The sequence below is a fragment of the Mobula hypostoma genome, chromosome 5 (assembly GCF_963921235.1).
Source record: "Mobula hypostoma chromosome 5, sMobHyp1.1, whole genome shotgun sequence".
Classification (NCBI taxonomy): domain Eukaryota; kingdom Metazoa; phylum Chordata; class Chondrichthyes; order Myliobatiformes; family Myliobatidae; genus Mobula; species Mobula hypostoma.
In genome coordinates, this window is record NC_086101.1 from 190496307 (window position 1) to 190512441 (window position 16135).

Here is a 16135-nt window from a genome sequence, read left to right on the forward strand (position 1 = left end):
CTCCGCTGTTACCAGACACTGGAATGCATCACGTGTACAGTCTTGGCCTCACAATCTACCTCATCAAGATCTCGCATTTTATTGTTTACTGCACTGCACAGTTTTGGTAGCATTTACAGTTTATTCTGCATTGTCATTGTTTTACCTTGTTCTACTGCAATACAATGTGATGTGTATAAACAATGTACAAGACAGGCTTTTCACTGCATCTTGGGACATGTGACTATAATATTAATTAACCAATACCAACAGCCACTGTGCGGAAGATTTTTGGTAGACAAGGATCTGGTATTAAACCAGTTTGCATTTCTGCAGTGTATAGAAAAACATGTAGATAATCATCTTTCTATTTAATGTTGACAAACATCCTTCACCATGATTTCCCTGCCAAATGTAAATGAGGATATCAGGGATGCAACAGGATCAGAGCTTTAGGTCAAAGTCTCATTGGCAAACCCACCTCTAGGCTTTTAACTTCCTGCAACAGAAGCACCCTTGCTTTGTCTGCAACATGGAGGGTTTCTTGGTGGCCACCCATTTTCACTCCAATCCCCATTCCCATTCCAGCATGTCAGTCCATGGCCTCCTCTACTCCCACAACGAGACCGCACTTGGGTTGGAGGAGCATCACCTCATATTCCTCTTGGGTAACCTCCAACCTGGTGGCATGTGCATCAATTCTCCAACTTCCAATAACGTCTCCCCTTCCCCTTCTCTCATTATCCATCCCCAGTCTGGCTCCCCTCTTACCAGTTCTATTCTCCTCACCTACCTATCACCTCCCTCTGGTGCCCTTCCTCCTTCCCTTTCTCCCATGGTGCACTCTCCTGCCCTATCAGATTCAGCTTTCTTCAGTCTTTTACCTCTTCCATCTATCACCTCCCAGCTGCTGACTTCATCCCCTTCCCCCACTCACCCACCTTCCCCCTCACCTTGTCTCATCTCTCACTGCTAGTCCCTCCGCTCTGCCTACTTTCTTATTCTGATCCCTTTCTTTCACATTCTGAGGGAGGAGAAGATGGCGGCGCGACGGCAGCGCGCATGGTCACTTCGGTGGTGATGTCTGTAATCTGTCAAGTAGGGACCGTGCACAATCCTGATTTGATGGAGACAGATGTGAGAGCACGGAGGAACATCTGGAAAACTTCTGAAATGCCCGCTTCGCTGCCGCTGCTACTGTGTGGTAACCGGAATCTCCGGAGCTGAAGGCCCCGAAATCCTCGGTTTTGCATGTTTCAGCGGCCGGGGAGGGGTCGAAGGCGCTTGGCAGAGGATGGCGCTCGGGAGGCTGTATCGGAGAGGCTGGTCAGGAACTCGAAGTTTTAGGATGGATGGACTCAGTGTCGGCTGGGGTCGGCTGCTTCCAAGGTATCGGCAAGTTGACGGTGCCTGGAGGTTTATGGCAGGGAGTTTCTCCCTTTTGCCGCCTGTTATCGAGGACTCGGGAGTCGTTCGACTCGGGGACTTTGAGACTTTATTTTACTGTGCCTATGGTCTGTTCTTCATCAAATTATGGTACTGCTTTGCACTGCTGTAACTATATGTTATAATTATGTGGTTCTGTCAGTTTTAGTCTTTGGTTTGTTCTGTTTTCTGTGATATCACTCCGGAGAAACATTGTATCATTTCTTAATGCATGTATGCATTTCTAAATGACAATAAAAAGAGGACTGAGTGTTCTCATGATCTAATCTAATAAAGGGTCTTGGCCCAAAACATCAACTCTATTCCTCTCCGTGGATGATCTCTGTCTTGCTGGGTTCCTCTGGCACATTTTGTGTGTGCTAATCATCATGTTTACTGTTTCCCATGAGACAGGTTTTGGCTACTTTCTTTGGAAAATATAGCAGAACAAGTTTTAAAGTTAAGGTGAAATGCTGGAGGAAGTTGTTGCAGTCTCAGGAAATCAGAATCATTTTATTGCCAGTATGTGAGACATACTAGAGTTCATTGTGGTACAGTGCCAGGCATAACACCATGGGACACCACAAGACAATGACAACCAACAATACACAAGACACAGGGAGAATGCTGGAGCAACACAGCAGGCCAGGCGTTATCTATGGAAAAGAGTAAACAGTCAATGTTTCGGGCCACGTTGATTGAAACTCGGCCCAAGTCTCGACTGTTTACTCTTTTCCATAGATACTGCCTGGCCTGCCGAGATCCACGGATGGTAGTTTGCCTCCCAGGTGCCAGGGTCCGGGATGTTTCAGATCGTGTCCAAGATACCCTGCAGTTGGAGGGAGAACAGCCAGAGGTGGTGGTACATATTGGTACCAGCGGCATAGGAAGGAAAAGGGAAGAGGTCCTGAAAACAGACTAGAGGGAGTTAGGAAGGAAGTTGAGAAACAGGACCGCACAGGTAGTAATCTCGGGATTATTGCCTGTGCCACACAACAGTGAGTATAGGAATAGAATGAGGTGGAGGATAAATGCGTGGCTGTGGGATTGGAGCAGGGAGCAGGGATTCAGATTTCTGGATCATTGGGACCTCTTTTGGGGCAGGTATGACCTGTACAAAAAGGACAGTTTGCTAAGGCTGCTGGGGAGAGTTTAAACTAGAACTGTTGGGGGGTGGGAACCGAACCGAAGAGAACTGGGGAAGAGGCAGTTGGCTCACAAATAGAGAAAGCTTGGAGACAGTGTGTGAGGGAGGACAGGCAGGTGATCGAGAAGGGATGTGCTCAGATGGACGGTTTGAGATGTGTCTATTTTAATGCAAGGAGTATTGTGAACAAAGCAGATGAGCTTAGAGCGTGGATCAGTACTTGGAGCTATGATGTGGTGGCCATTACAGAGACTTGAATGGGCTCAGGGACAGGAATGGTTCCTTCAATTGCCGGGTTTTAGATGTTTCTGAAAGGACAGGGAGGGAGGCAAAAGAGATGGGATGTGGCACTGCTGATCAGAGATAGTGTCACGGCTGCAGAAAAGGTGGAAGTCATGGAGGGATTGTCTATGGAGTCTCTGTGGGTGGAGGTTAGGAACAGGAAGGGCCAATACCTTTACTGGGTGCTTTTTATAGGCCGCCCAATAGTAACAGGGATATCGAGGAGCAGATAGGGAAACAGACCCTGGAAAGCTGTAATAATAACAGAGTTGTCGTGATAGGAGATTTTAATTTCCCAAATATCGATTGGCATCTCCCTAGAGCAAAGGGTTTAGATGGGGTGGAGTTTGTTAGGTGTATTCAGGAAGGTTTCTTGACACAATATGTAGATAAGCCGACAAGAGGAGAGGCTGTACTTGATCTGGTATTGGGAAATGAACCTGGTCAGATGTCAGATCTCTCAGTGGGAGAGCATTTTGGAGATAGTGATCATAATTCTATCTCCTTTACAATAGCATTGGAGAGAGATAGGAACAGACAAGCTAGAAAAGCGTTTGTGTGGAGTTCTGCATAGGTACGCTCCAATGAGATGGGGAAGTTATGGTAGGGTACAGCAACCGTGGTGTACAAAGGCTGTAATAAATCTAGTCAAGAAGAAAAGAAAAGCTTACAAAAGGTTCAGAGAGCTAGGTAATGTTAGAGATCTAGAAGATTATAAGGCTAATAGGAAGGAGCTTAAGAAGGAAATTAGGAGAGCCAGAAGGGGCCATGAGAAGGCCTTGGCGGGCAGGATTAAGAAAAACCCCAAGGCATTCTACAAGTATATGAAGAGCAAGAGGATAAGATGTGAAAGAATAGGACCAATCAAGTGTGACAGTGGGAAAGTGTGTATGGAGCCAGAGGAAATAGCAGAGGTACTTAATGAATACTTTACTTCAATATTTACAATGGAAAAGGATCTTAGTGATTGTAGTGATGACTTGCAGCAGACTGAAAAGCTTGAGCTTGTAGATATTAAGAAAGAGGATGTGCTGGAGCTTTTGGAAAGTATCAAGTTGGATAAGTCGCCGGGCCTGAATGCGATGTACCCCAGGCTACTACAGGAGGCGGGGGAGGAGATTACTGAGCCTCTGGTGATGATCTTTGAATCATCAATGGGGACAGGAGAGGTTCTGGAGGATTGGATGTTGTTCCTTTATTCAAGAAAGGGAGTAGAGATAGTCCAGAAAATTATAGACCAGTGAGTCTTATTTCAGTGGTTGGTAAATTGATGGAGAAGATCCTGAGAGGCAAGATTTATGAACATTTGGAGAGGTATAATATTATTAGGAGTAGTCAGCATGGCTTTGTCAAAGGCAGGTCGTGCCTTGCGAGCCTGATTGAATTTTTTGAGGATGTGACTAAATTAATTGATGAAGGCAGAGCTGTAAATGTAGTGTATATGGATTTCAGCAAGACATTTGATAAGATACCCCATGCAAGGCTTATTGAGAAAGTAAGGAGGCATGGGATCCAAGGGGACATTGCTTTGTGGATCCAGAACTGGCTTGCCCACAGAAGGTAAAGAGTGGTTGTAGATGCGTTATTTTCTGCATGGAGGTCAGTGGTATGCTTCAGGGATCTGTTCTGGGACCCTTACTCTTCATGATTTTTATAATTGACCTGGATGAGGAAGTGGAGGGATGTGTTAGTAAGTTTGCTGATGACGCAAAGGTTGGAAGTGTTGTGGATAGTGTGGAGGGCTGTCAGAGGTTACAGCGGGACATTGATAGGATGCAAAACTGGGCTGAGAAGTGGCAGATGCAGTTCAACCCAGATAAGTGTGAAGTGGTTCATTTTGGTAGGTCAAATATGATGGCAGAATATAGTATTTATTGGTAAGACTCTTGGCAGTGTAGAGGATCAGAGGGATCTTGGGGTCCCAGTCCACAGGACACTCAAAGCAGCTGCACAGGTTGACTCTGTGGTTAAGAAGGCATATGGTGTATTGGCCTTCATCAATCGTGGAATTGAATTTTGGAGCCGAGAGGTAATGTTGCAGCTATATAGGACCCTGGTCAGACCCCATTTGGAGTACTATGCTCACTTCTGGTCGCCTCACTACAGGAAGAATGTGGAAGCCATAGAAAGGGTGCAGAGGAGGTTTCCAAGGATGTTGCCTGGATTGGGGAGCATGCCTTATGAGAACAGGTTGAATGATTTTGGCCTTTTCTCCTTGGAGCGACGGAGGATGAGAGGTGACCTGATAGAGATATATAAGATGATGAGAGGCATTGATCATGTGGATAGTCAGAGGCTTTTTCCCAGGGCTGAAATGGTTGCCACAAGAGTACACAGGTTTAAGGTGCTGGGGAGTAGGTACAGAGGAGATATCAGGGGTAAGTTCTTTACGTAGAGAGTGGTGAGTGCGTGGAATGGGCTGCTGGCAATGGTGTTGGATGAGGATACGATAGGGTCTTTTAAGAGACTCTTGGATAGGTACATGGAGCTTAGAAAAATAGAGTGCTATGGGTAAGCCTAGTAATTTCTAAGGTAGTGACATGTTCGGCACAACTTTGTGGGCCGAAAGGCCTGTATTGTGCTGTAGGTTTTCTATGTTTCTATGTTTTTGTCTATGTTGCTTGGATTTCCAGCATCTGCAGATTTTGTTGTGTTTGTGCATTTACAAGTCAAAAGTGCAAGCAGCTATGAGCAATTGACAATTAGCAGAATGGTCACATGCACAAATGTTAACAATCAGACTTAAATAAATGTGAACGTATGAACAGACTCAACAATTATCAACAGAACAAGGAGGGCAGGAGAGACAATTTAATGGATATTGCGCAGGGACAGTTAGGGTATTACACTTGAATGTGTTTTGTGAAGAAGTTGGATAGCTACAGGAAAGAAGATTCAGAGATTATGTGTAGTCCTGTCCTGGTGGTGATGGACTTGTAGCGTCTCCCTGATGGCAATCTGGTGAATAAGTGACTGCTAGGATGGGTGGAGTCAGCAGCAATTTTTTCAGCTCTTTTCTCTGCTTTGGCAATGAGCAGGTCTTCTAATGTCGGTAGCTGACAGCCAATGATCTCCTTCACTGAGTGGACCACGCACTGCAACCTGGACTTGGAGAGGAAGGAGCTAAACTTCCTGGATGTCATGACTCATGAACTAAAACTGACAGGAATGAACCTTTAACGAAGGGGATATTTAGAGATTAACAGTCTTCACAATGCACTTGAACAGCAGCAGCGAGCTGATGCTGTAATTAGGGAATCAGCTCAGCTTTGAACTGTAGCATTTCTACTGGTAACTTTGTCATTAACAGTCCTCCCACTACAGTCCACTATTCTCCATCCCATCACCAGGTGGAATGTATTCTAGCTGCAGGTCAGTGCCCAGTAGTGGTCTGCAGGGAGCTGTTCTGGGACCTCTGCTCTTTGAGAATTTTATAAATGACTTGGATGAGGAAGTGCAAGTGTGGGCTCGTCAGCTGCAGATGAGATGAAGGTTGCTGATATCGTGGGTAGTGTAGAAGATCAGGAGATTGATAGGATGCAAAGCTGGGCTGAGGAGCAGCGGATGGAGTTTCGTCCTGAAAATGTGAACTTTGGAATGTCGAAAATTAAGGGATGACAAAGAAGTCAAAGATTGGAGTACAAAGAAGGTTCACCAGATTGATTCCTGGGATGGCAGGACTTTCATATGATGAAGGACTGGATCGACTAGACTTATACTCATTGGAATTTAGAAGATTGAGGGGAGATCTTATTGAAACGTATAAAATCATAAAGGGATTGGACAGGCTAGATGTAGGAAAATTGTTCCCGATGTTGGGGAAGTCCAGAACGAGGAGTCACAGTTTGATGATAAAGGGGAAGCCTTTTAGGACCGAGATTAGGAAAAACTTCTTCACACAGAGAGTGGTGAATCTGTGGAATTCTCTGCCACAGGAAACAGTTGAGGCCAGTTCATTGGCTATATTTAAGAGGGAGTTAGATATGGCCCTTGTGGCTAAAGGGATCTGTGGGTATGGAGAGAAGGCAGGTACAGGGTTCTGAGTTGGATTCACCTCTTCTGGGGCAGGTGGGACCTGTACAAGAGAGACGGGTTACACTTGAACCACAGGGGGACCAATATCCTTTCAGGGAGGTTTGTTAGTGCTGTTGAGGAGGCTTTAAACTAGATTTGCAGGGGGATGGGAACCAGAGTGCCAGAGCTGACAGTGTGGCTGGGGTGAAAATAAATGGTGTTGAAAGTTTAAGCAAATCCGCTGATAGAAAGGTTGTGAGTGGTGGTAAAAATCTTCTGAGGTGTATATATTTCAATGCTAGGAGTATTGCGGGGAAGGCGGATGTGTTGAGGGCGTGGATTGACACGTGGAATTATGATGTTGTAGCAATTAGTGAAACTTGACTACAGGAGGGGCAGGACTGGCAGCTTAATATTCCAGGGTTCCGATGTTTCAGATGTGATCGAGGCAGGGGAATGAAAGGTGGGGGAGTAGCATTGCTTGTTAGGGAAAATATTACAGCAGTGCTCAGGCAGGACAGATTAGAAGGCTTGTCTACTGAGTCCTTATGGGTGGAGCTGAGAAACAGGAAAGGTATGGCCACATTAGTGGGATTGTATTACAGACCACCCAATAGTCAACGAGACTTGGAAGAGCAAATCTGCAGAGAGATAGCAGGCAACTGCAGGAAACATAAAGTTGTGGTGGTAGGGGATTTTAATTTTCCATACATTGACTGGGACTCCCATACTGTTAGGGGTCTAGATGGTTCAGAGTTTGTAAAATGTGTTCAGGAAAGTTTTCTAAATCAACATATAGAGGGACCAACTAGAGGGGATGCAATATTGGATCTCCTGTTAGCTAACGAATTAGGGCAAGTGACAGAAGTCTGTGTAGGGGAGCACTTTGGTTCCAGTGATCATAACACCATTAGGTTCAATTTGATCATGGACAAGGGTAGATCCGGTCCTAGGGTTGAGGTTCTGAACTGGAAGAAGGCCAAATTTGAAGAAATGAGAAAGGATCTAAGAAGTGTGGCTTGGGACAGGTTGTTCTCTGGCAAAGATGTAATTGGTAGGTGGGAAGCCTTCAAAGGGGAAATTTTGAGAGTGCAGAGTTTATATGTTCCTGTCAGGATTAAAGGCAAATTGAATAGGAATAAGGAACCTTGGTTCTCAAGGGATATTACAACTCTGATAAAGAAGAAGAGGGAGTTGTATGAAATGTATAGGAAACAGGGGGTAAATCAGGTGCTTGAGGAGTATAAGAAGTGCAAGAAAATACTTAAGAAAGAAATCAGGAGGGCTAAAAGAAGACATGAGGTTGCCTTGGCAGTCAAAGTCAAGGATAATCCAAAGAGCTTTTACAAGTATATTAAGAGTAAAAGGATTGTAAGGGTTAAAATCGGTCCTCTTGAAGATCAGAGTGGTCAGCTTTGTGCGGAACCAGAGGAAATGGGGGAGATCTTAAATAGGTTTTTTGCATCTGTATTTACTAAGGAAGCTGGCATGAAATCCATGGAATTGAGGGAATCAAGTAGTGAGGCCATGGAAACTGTACAGATTGAAAAGGAGGAGGTGCTTGCTGTCTTGAGGAAAATTAAAGTGGATAAATCCCCGGGACCTGACAGAGTGTTCCCTCGGACCTTGAAGGAGACTAGTGTTGAAATTGCGGGGGCCCTGGCAGAAATATTTAAAATGTTGCTGTCTACGGGTGAAGTGCCGGAGGATTGGAGAGTGGCTCATGTTGTTCCGTTGTTTAAAAAAGGATCGAAAAGTAATCCGGGAAATTATAGGCCGGTGAGTTTAACGTCAGTAGTAGGTAAGTTATTGGAGGGAGTACTAAGAGACAGAATCTACAAGCATTTGGATAGACAGGGGCTTATTAGGGAGAGTCAACATGGCTTTGTGCGTGGTAGGTCATGTTTGACCAATCTGTTGGAGTTTTTCGAGGAGGTTACCAGGAAAGTGGATGAAGGGAAGGCAGTGGATATTGTCTACATGGACTTCAGTAAGGCCTTTAACAAGGTCCCGCATGGGAGGTTAGTTAGGAAAATTCAGTTGCTAGGTATACATGGAGAGGTGGTAAATTGGATTAGACATTGGCTCGATGGAAGAAGCCAAAGAGTGGTAGTAGAGAATTGCTTCTCTGAGTGGAGGCCTGTGACTAGTGGTGTGCCACAGGGATCAGTGCTGGGTCCATTATTATTTGTCATCTATATCAATGATCTGGATGATAATGTGGTAAATTGGATCAGCAAGTTTACTGATGATACAAAGATTGGAGGTGTAGTAGACAGTGAGGAAGGTTTTCAGAGCCTGCAGAGGGACTTGGACCAGCTGGAAAAGTGGGCTGAAAAATGGCAGATGGAGTTTAATACTGACAAGTGTGAGGTATTGCACATTGGAAGGACAAACCAACGTAGAACATACAGGGTTAATGGTAAGGCACTGAGGAGTGCAGTGAAACAGAGGGATCTGGGAATACAGATACAAAATTCCCTAAAAGTGTCGTCACAGGTAGATAGGGTCGTAAAGAGAGCTTTTGGTACATTGGCCTTTATTAATCGAAGTATTGAGTATAAGAGCTGGACTGTTATGATGAGGTTGTATAAGGCATTGGTGAGGCCGAATCTGGAATATTGTGTTCAGTTTTGGTCACCAAATTACAGGAAGGATATAAATAAGGTTGAAAGAGTGCAGAGAAGGTTTACAAGGATGTTGCCGGGACTTGAGAAACTCAGTTACAGAGAAAGGTTGAATAGGTTAGGACTTTATTCCCTGGAGCGTAGAAGAATGAGGGGAGATTTGATAGAGGTATATAAAATTATGATGGATATAGATAGAGTGAATGCAAGCAGGCTTTTTCCACTGAGGCAAGGGGAGAAAAAAACCAGAGGACATGGGTTAAGGGTGAGGGGGGAAAAGTTTAAAGGGAACATTAGGGGGGGCTGCTTTACACAGAGAGTGGTGGGAGTATGGAATGAGCTGCCAGACGAGGTGGTAAATGCGGGTTCTTTTTTAACATTTAAGAATTAATTGGACAGATACATGGATGGGAGGTGTATGGAGGGATATGGTCCGTGTGCAGGTCAGTGGGACTAGGCAGAAAATGGTTCGGCACAGCCAAGAAGGGCCAAAGGGCCTGTTTCTGTGCTGTAGTTTCTATGGTTCTATGGTTCTATCAGCCATGATCATACTGAATGGCGGTGCAGGCTCGAAGGGCCGAATGACCTACTCCTGCACCTATTTTCTATGTTTCTATGACACGGTTGAGGTGTTTAGGAATTAAAACAGACATGATAGAGCCCAGAATATACTTAAAATTCGAATCGACAAATAATGTCTTTGCAAGGCTCGTTAGGACCTTAACAGAATCTCAGTCAGTGCTTTAGACCGTAACGAGTTCAATAAAAGTTTTGTTCCCCAGGATGTAAACAGATATGGCACCTGGTGAAGGAATAGAGTTGGGATACAGCTCAGCCATCATCTCAATGGGCAAGGATTTGATTCGATGGCCTGAGCGGTTTGCCTTTATGTTCCAGCCCTTACTCTGGGCTTTCTTGAGTTCCCTTTCCTACTCCTGTCAATGGCTGTCTCTATTTAACATCTAACATTTAACCAGCAACCGTTATGGCTAGAAAATGTCCCTTACATTTAAAGTAATTTGGTTAAATGATATATGGTACAGACTGGTTTTTATTTTATTTATTTTTTACTTTCTGATACAGCACAGTAACAGGCCCTTCTAGTTCAATGAACCTGCACTGCCCAATTGCACTGATGTGACTAATTAACCAACTAACCTATAAATCTTTTGACTATGGGAGGAAATCAAAGCACAAAGAGGAAACCCAAGTGGTCATGGGGAGAACATACAAACTCCTAACAGGCAGTGGCAGGAATTGAACCCATGTCACTGCCTCTGTAATAGCATTACACTAACTGCTAGGCTACCATGCCACCCCTTAAAAGGACTTACTTAAAATCAAGGGTTTGCTTGGTATTGGGAAGAGGTTTAAATATTACAGAAAATGAGGGGTCGATGTGTAGGTGGGTGATAGTCACCACTCAGAGTGTGAGATTCGCTTTAAAGAGCAGACGTGCTTATCTTCAGTTCCTGCACATTATGAGTCAGAGCGTCCCGGTGCACAGGGTGTGATGGTGTACGAGGTGCCTGACAGAAACCTGGACTGAAAAAGAACCCAGAGAACTGAGTTCAAGTTTCGCCTGAGCTGCTGTGGAATTTTCATTTACATTATATGGAATTTACAAAGGTCGTCAGCTTCAGAACCTAAATACAGGGGGACCTCTGAGTCACTGATTACCTGATTTACGAAAACCTGACTTTAGGCAAATTCTCTGATACATATTCAAAGCATTTTTCAATCTTGTATTAATAATAAAATAGTCATAGTCATACTTTATTGATCCCGGGGGAAATTGGTTTTCGTTACAGTTGCACCATAAATAATTAAATAGTAAAAAACCCATAAATAGTTAAATAGTAATATGTAAATTATGCCAGGAAATAAGTCCAGGACCAGCCTATTGGCTCAGGGTGTCTGACCCTCCAAGGGAGGATTGTAAAGTTTGATGGCCACAGGCAGGAATGACTTCCTATGACGCTCTGTGTTGCATCTCGGTGGAATGAGTCTCTGGCTGAATGTACTCCTGTGCCCAACCAGTACATTATGTAGTGGATGGGAGACATTGTCCAAGATGGCATGCAACTTGGACAGCATCCTCTTTTTAGACACCACCATCCCCACAACATCAGTGGCCTTACGAATGAGTTTGTTGATTCTGTAGGTGTCTGCTACCCTCAGCCTGCTGCCCCAGCACACAACAGCAAACATGATAGTACTGGCCACCACAGACTCGTAGAACATCCTCAGCATCGTCCAGCAGATGTTAAAGGACCTCAGTCTCCTCAGGAAATAGAGACAGCTCTGACCCTTCTTGTAGACAGCCTCAGTGTTCTTTGACCAGTCCAGTTTATTGTCAATTCGTATCCCCAGGTATTTGTAATCCTCCACCATGTCCACACTGACCCCCCGATGGAAACAGGGGTCACCGGTACCTTAGCTCTCCTCAGGTCTACCACCAGCTCCTTAGTCTTTTTCACATTAAGCTGCAGATAATTCTGCTCACACCATGTGACAAAGTTTCCTACCGTAGCCCTGGACTCAGCCTCATCTCCCTTGCTGATGCATCCAACTATGGCAGAGTCATCCGAAAACTTCTGAAGATGACAAGACTCTGTGCAGTAGTTGAAGTCCGAGGTGTAAATGGTGAAGAGAAAGGGAGACAAGACAGTCCCCTGTGGAGCCCCAGTACTGCTGATCACTCTGTCGGACACACAGTGTTGCAAGCACATGTACTGTGGTCTGCCAGTCAGGTAATCAAGAATCCATGATACCAGGGAAGCATCCACCTGCATCGCTGTCAGCTTCTCCCCCAGCAGAGCAGGGCAGATGGTGTTGAACGCACTGAAGAAGTCAAAAAACATGACCCTCACAGTGCTCGCTGGCTTGTCCAGGTGGGCGTAGACACGGTTCAGCAGGAAGACGATGGCATCCTCAACTCCTAGTCGGGGCTGTAGGCGAACTGGAGGGGGGATCTAAGTGTGGCCTGACCACAGGCTGGAGCAGCTCCAGAACAAATCTCTCCAGGGTCTTCATGATGTGGGAGGTCTATGCCACCGGTCTGTAGTCATTGAGGCCGCTGGGGCGCGGCGTCTTCAGCACAGGGACGAGGCAGGATGTCTTCCACAGTACAGGAACCCTCTGGCGCCTCAGGCTCAGGCTGAACACAAGGCGAAGTACGCCACATAGCTGAGGGGCACAGGCTTTGAGCACCCTGGTACTGACACCATCCGGTCCTGCAGCCTTGCTTGGGTTGAGATGTTTCAGCTGTCTTCTCACCTGTAGAGCTGTGAAGCCCACCGTGGTGGTTTCATGTGGGGAAGGGGTATAGTCATGAGAGTAGGGTGGGAGACTGTGAGGAGGGGTAGGAGAGGAGAGTGGAATATGCGTTGGTTGGGGGCCGACAACAGATGGCTCATGTGGGGGATGGGCAGGGGTCACAATGTCAAATCTGTTAAAGAACAGGTTAAGTTCATTGGCCCTGTCCACACTGCCTTCAGCTCCTCTGTTGCTAGTTTGCTGGAACACAGTGATGGTCCTCATCCCCCTCCAGACCTCTCTCATGTTGTTCTGCTGGAGTTTCCACTCAAGCTTCCTCCTGTACCTGTCTTTAGCCTCCCTGACCCTGGCTTTCAGGTCCCTCTGTATTGCCCTCAGCTCCTCCCTATTCCCATCTCTAAACACCCTCTTTTTAGCGTTCAGGATGTCCTTGATGTCCTTTGTCGCCCATGGCTTGTTATTTGAATAACAAAGGACAGTTCTTGTCGGAACATTGCAGTCCACACAGAAGTTGATGTAATCAGTGATGCACTCTGTGAGCCCATCAATATCCTCTCCATGTGGCTCACAGAGTGCCTGCCAGTCTGTCACCTCAAAACAACCCTGGAGCGCCTCATAAGCCTCCTCCGATCACTTCCTCACTGTCCTCGAGGTTGCAGGTTTACTCTTCACCAGAGGCACACAGCAGGGTTTTAGATGCACCAGGTTGTGATCTGCCCTTCCCAGTGGGGGGAGGGGAGAGGAGCTGTATGCATCCTTAACGTTAGCGTACATCAAATCCAGAGTCCTCTCCCCTCTGCTTGTACAGCTCACATACTGCGTGAAGTTGGGCAGTGTTCTAGCCATGGTAACCTGGTTGAAGTCACCTGAGATGGTAATGAGGGCACTCGGGTGCTGGGTTTGTAATCTGGCTATGACAGTGTAAATGATGTTACACGCCGACGTCGGGTTGGCAGAGGGAGGGATGTACACAACAACCACAATTGCATGCGAGATTTCCCTTGGCAAAGAATATGGTGTTAATGACAGGATATATTCTGTTAGGTCAATTATGGGTAGTGTTCAGATGTTTCTTAAATGAGAGCTTTATAACGTGTGTAATGTGATATGATCATGGTTACTATCGAACACGGAACACTACAGCCTTTCAGCCCACAATGTTGTGCCAGCCCTTTAACCTGCTCTAAGGTTAATCTAACCCTTCCCTCCCATGCCATCAAAAATGTATGGGCTAGGGTTAGTGAGTTGTGGGCAAGCTTTATTGGCATCGGAAGCATGGGAAGACTTACCAGTTTCCCTCAGTAGAGCCCCAGACTGCGTTGGTCATTGATGTAATTTCACTGTATGTCTTGATGGCTCAGTGTTCTAATGTGACAAATAAAGCTAATCTTTAATACCTTCTGAGGAGGAAACGTGGCATTGATCAAAGTTCAAAATAAGTTTCACTATCAGAGTACGTATATGTCACCACATACAACCCTGAGATTCATTTTCCTGCAGGAATATTTCTATGTCTCTATATTCAGCAAATCTATAGAATAGTAACTATACCAGGATCAATGAAAGATCAACCGGAGTGCAGAAGACAACAAACTGCAAATACAAATGTAAGTAAATAGCAATAATTAATGAGGACATGAAAAAAGGAGAAATTTCTGGAATGCCTAGTTCGCTGCTGTTACTGTGCGATCAAGAATCTCCGGAGGGAAGGCCCCAAAATCCCCGGCTTTGCCTGCTGCTGGCGACCGAGGCTGAGGTCGAAACGTTTGGATAGAGATGGTGCTCGGTACTCGGTGTCGGAGGGCTGATCAGAGCTCAAAGTTTTCGGACGACTCAGAGTCGGACTGTGGTCGGGCATGGCAGGGAGAGTTTTCTTCCTTCTCCTGTCTGTGTGAGATGTGGGACTTTCAAGAAACTTTGAACTTTTTTACTGTGCCATGGACTGTTCTTCATCAAGTTATGGTATTGTTGCACTGTTGTAACTATATGTTATAATTATGTGGTTTTTGTTTGTTTTTCAGTCTTGGTCTGTCCTGTGTTTTTGTGATATCACACCAGAGGAATATTGTATCACTTCTTAATGCATGTGTTACTAAATGACAATAAAAGAGGACTGCGTGTCCTCATAATCTAATCTAATCTAATAATCTAAAATAACAAGATAAAGAGACCTTAAAGTGAGATTATTGGTTGTGGGAACATCTCTATGAGTGGGAAAGTGAGTGTAGTTATCCCCTTTTGTTCAAGAGCTCAATCGTTGTGGGGTAGTAACTGTTCTTGAACCTGGTGATGCGAGTCCCTAGGCTCTTGTACCTTCTACCTGATGGCAGCAGCAGGACGAGAGCATGGCCTGGGCGGTGAGGATCTCTGATGATGGATGCTGCTTTTTATGTAGATGCGTTCAATAGTTGGGAGGTCTTTACCCATGATGTACTGGGCTGAATCCACCATCTTTTGTAGGATTTTCCATTCAAGGGCACTGGTGTTTCCATACCAGGCCGCGATGCAGCCAGTCAATACACTCTCCACTACACATCTGTAGAAGTTTGTCAAAGTTTTTGATGTCATGTTGAATCTAGTGTGAGCTCTCTTCAATTTTAGACCCACCAGTGTGGTTGTCTCTTAAGTGCCATCTAACTGGCCAGCAGCCACTGTTCAAGGAACAACTTTTTTCAGCACATAAATTTATATGTAGTGTCAGGAATTTGCTGTGGTGTGTTGTCAGGGTGTGACATGCAACAGAAACAACATTCAGTGATTATAAGGAATAAATAACTATATAAAAATAAACAGAGAGGTTAAAGTACAGATATTGGAATAATATGTGCGTAAATACATAAATTCCAACATGTATTTAAACAGCTGTACAAAAAGTGGTTTAAAGTGCTTCCAGTGCAGTGGTCGAAATGATAGAGAGGGTAGCAGCTCAGGTTAACTGCCTGGGAGATGAAATTTGTAAGATGGTGTGAAGTTTTTGTTTTAATTGCCCTATAAAATTTTCCAGAAAGGCAGTTTGCCTGGTGGGTAACAATTAGCAAAGAGCATTAATTCCCAACCTTGGAAGAGGTGCCAATGTCCTGAATAATGAGTAAATAAAGGAATGTGGCAGTGGAACATCACTAATTGGGACCAATGGGTGTGGAAATCCAATCAATAAATAATAATATTAGCTATGGACAAGATTGCTTGTAACACTAAGGCTGAGTATACATGCCATTTCAGCAGCTGACAAATTTAATTTGCTCTTATTTCCCTCACTTCCCCTTTAACACATTACTGCAATTCATCCCACTCACTTGGAAACCACTTCCACTTTCCTACTAAAACTCAGGTTAAGAAGTAAAATTCTCAATTCCTCTTTGGGACTTCTGGTAAATGTGTT